The 3,721-nt window shown below is 45.8% G+C and overlaps 1 pseudogene; it reads right to left on the bottom strand.

The window, feature by feature from the left end:
* Positions 1–244: 244 nt before the first annotated feature.
* Positions 245–3,266, bottom strand: LOC143732898 (uncharacterized; annotated as a pseudogene).
* Positions 3,267–3,721: the final 455 nt, after the last annotated feature.

Genomic DNA, 3,721 nt, shown 5'->3' on the forward strand with positions numbered 1-3,721 from the left:
TGCGAGGATTTCCAGTCAGGATTTAGATCGCACCATAGCACTGAGACAGCTCTCATTTGCTCTTATCATCCGATCATGGTTTTATCTCTCTATTAGTGCTACTTGATCTTAGTACTGCATTTGATACTACATTTACATTTACATTGTCATTTAGCAGACGCTTTTATCCAAAGCGACTTACATTTGAGGATTAAACCAAGCGAGTCATCATGGAGAGGCAAAAACAATGCAAGAAGTGCTCAGAATACAAAGTTCAAACATTGCTCAGAGTAGCATAAACCAGACAAGCGAAGATTTCAAGAAAAAGGTTTTTTTTTTTTTTTTTTCTATGTTAAGTGCTCACGGAAGAGATGAGTTTTCAGTTGTCTTTTGAATGCTGTCAGGGATTCTGCATTCCGGACGAGGGTGGGTAGGTAATTCCACCAGCATGGAACCGTGAATGAGAATGTTTTGGACAGAGATTTTGTGCCTCGCTGTGAAGGCACCACGAGCCGTCGCTCCTCGGCCGATCGTAGGCTTCTGGTAGGGATGTAGACCCGTAGGAGCGAGTAAAAGTAGGAGGGAGCTGAGCCGGTGGACAATCTGTAAGCAATTGTCAGCGCCTTGAACTTGATTCAAGCAGCGAGTGGTAGCCAATGCAGGGAGATGAACAGCGGAGTGACGTGGGCTCTTTTGGGCTCGTTGAAGGCAAGACGAGCAGCAGCATTCTGGATCATTTGTAAGGGTTTAGTTGCACATGATGGAAGACCAGCTAGAAGAGCATTGCAGTAATCAAGCCTAGAAATAACCAGGGCCTGGACAAGAAGTTGTGTTGCATGCTCCGTTAGAAAGGCCTGATCTTCCTGATGTTGTGCATTGCAAACCTGCATGATCGAGCTGTCTTTGAAATGTGGTCTGTGATGTTTAGCTGGTCATCAAAGATTACTCCAAGATTTCTGACTGATCTTGATGGGGTGATTGAGGATGAGTCTAGCTGGATAGTGAAGTCGTGCTGTAGAGACGGATTGGCAGGGAGGACGAGAAGCTCAGTCTTTGCCAGATTGAGCTGCAGGTGATGTTCCTTCATCCATGCCGAGATGTCCGCCAGACAGCTAGAGATACGTGCAGCTACTGTGGGATCGTCTGGTTGAAATGAGAGGTAGAGATGGGTGTCATCAGCATAGCAGTGGTAAGAGAAACCATGTGCCTGTATGATGGGTCCCAGTGATGTGGTGTAAATGGAGAAGAGGAGGCGTCCAAGGACTGACCCCTGGGGAACCCCTGTGGTCATTCGATGTGCTTTGGATATCTCGCCTCTCCATGCGACCCTGAATGACCTACCTGTGAGATAGGACTCAAACCAGTGGAGGGAAGTTCCAGTGATGCCCAGTGATGAGAGGGTGGACAGAAGGATCTGATGATTCACAGTGTCGAAGGCAGCAGACAGGTCTAGGAGAATGAGAACTGATGATTTGGAAGCAGCTTTAGCGATCTGCAGGGCTTCTGTGAATGAAAGTAATGCGGTCTCGGTCGAATCCCCTTTCTTGAAGCCAGATTGGTTAACATCCAGCTGGTTGTTTAGAGACAGGAAAGATGATACTTGGTTGAAAGCAACTTGTTCAAGTGTTTTTGCAATGAATGGTAGGAGAGAGACAGGTCTGTAATTCTCTAGAAGTGATGTGTTTAATGTTGGTTTTTTAAGCAGTGGGGTTACCCTAGCCTGCTTAAATGCAGTAGGAAAAATGCCAGTATTGAGGGATGAGTTGATGATGTGTGTGAGTGCTGGTAGAAGTGTGGGAGTGATGGCTTGAAGAAGGTGTGAGGGGATGGGGTCTAGAGGGCAGGTGGTAAGATGACTGGAGAGGAGAAGTTTAGATACTTCTTCCTCGGTTAATGGAGAGAAGGAGGAGAGAAGGTTATTGGCTGTGGGGGAGGTTGGCCTAGGTTCCTGTGTGTGTGGAGGAGAGAACTGACTGCTAATGGTTGTTGTTTTGTTAGTGAAGAAGATAGCAAAATCATCAGCAGTTAGCGAGGAGGTGGGTGGTGGTGGAGGTGGACAGAGGAGAGAGTTGAATGTCTTGAAAAGTGTTCGTGTGTTAGAGGCGGTGTTGATCTTGTTGTGGAAATATGAAGATTTTGCGGAGTGAACATCAGCATAAAAGGAAGAGAGCAGAGATTGGTACATACTCAGGTCAGATGTATCTTTTGATTTGCGCTATTTTCTCTCCATTGCCCTGAGTTTAGTCCGGTGTTCACAAAGAACCTCAGATAACCAGGGGTTAGAGGGGGTAGCGCGTGCTGGCCTGGAGGAGAGAGGGCAGATAGTGTCTAAAGAAGAAGTTAAAGTGGAGCATAAAGTATCCGTTGCGGTATTCACATCTATAGTTGAGAATTGTGAGGGTGAGGGAAGAGAAGATGACACAGCAGAGGAAAGACGGGAGGGAGAAAGTGAGCGCAGGTTTCGTCTGAAGGTAACTGGTAGGGGAGTTGGTGGAGTGTGGATAGTGAGTTGTAGATTGAAAGTAATGAGGAAATGATCTGAAACATGGAGAGGTTTCACCAAAATGTTGTCAGTGATGCAGTTGCGTGTGTAGACCAGGTCCAGTTGGTTGCCTGACTTGTGAGTACCTGTGGTGATGAGCCGTTTGAGATCAAATGAGGCTAGGAGAGAGATGAAATCTGTAGCATACGGCTTCTCTAGATGGATGTTGAAATTGCCAAAGACTACAAGTGGAGTGCCGTCCTCAGGGAAAGAGGACAGCAGCACATCCAGCTCCTCAACAAAGCTTCCCAGTTGAACTGGGGGGCGATAAATGACTACAATCTGGATCTTAAAGGGAGTTGTAAGTGTAATAGCATGATATTCAAATGAGTTGTTATTGCATAGAGAAGAGAGAGTTGAGTATTTCCAATTGTTAGAAATGAGAATACCAGTCCCCCCACCCCTACCAGACTGGCGATGGGTGTGAGAGAGAGAAAAGTTGTTAGAGAGAGCAGCAGGGGTTGCTGAGTCTTCTGGAGGGATCCAGGTCTCAGTCAAGCCCAAGATATTAAGAGTTGAAAGAGATGCAAAGGCAGGAATGAAGTCAGCTTTATTGACTGCTGACTGAAAATTCCATAGACCCATAGAAAGAGAGAGAGGTGTGTGTGTGGATGAGAGAACGGGACGCAGATTAGCAGTATTGCACTGCCTTCTGTGCGTGATGAGAGTGCGTTGTCGAGAGACAACCGGAATGTATTGAAAGCACATGTTGATTAAGGGAAATAGAGTACAAGTAGGAAAGGAAAGGGAGAAGAAGTTACTTAAGTGCTTAGCTGGTGTCGTTGCTCGGTGGTGTTGCACAGGTAGAGTCGATGGTCTTTACCCGAGTCGGTCTTCACACGAGAAGGTTGAAACGCTTCCGCTGCCGCTTCCGCGACAGCGCGCACACTACATAGATATAATGCGCTCAAATTACTGAGTAAGGACAGCTGTCTCGGACCAGCAATTAACACAGCACCCTCGAATAATCCGAAAATGTCAGAGATCGAAACTATCTGTTGGCCAGTGACTCACTTAAGTGCTATGCAATTTAAACTGCAATAATATCCAGACGCGGCTCTTATAAAAAGTAGCAACGCGTCTACTTAAAATACAGATTTGTGAGAAGGTAAAAAATTAAAATAACCACAGAATCGAAAATAGCCCTAGCTTGAGATATATACTAAACTGAAAAGACAGGAGAACTGTATTTTAAGAAAA

This window comes from Siphateles boraxobius, unplaced genomic scaffold, assembly GCF_051911475.1.
Source record: "Siphateles boraxobius isolate OS27281-9 unplaced genomic scaffold, OSU_SipBor_1 124, whole genome shotgun sequence".
In the NCBI taxonomy this organism is placed as follows: Eukaryota; Metazoa; Chordata; class Actinopteri; order Cypriniformes; family Leuciscidae; genus Siphateles; species Siphateles boraxobius.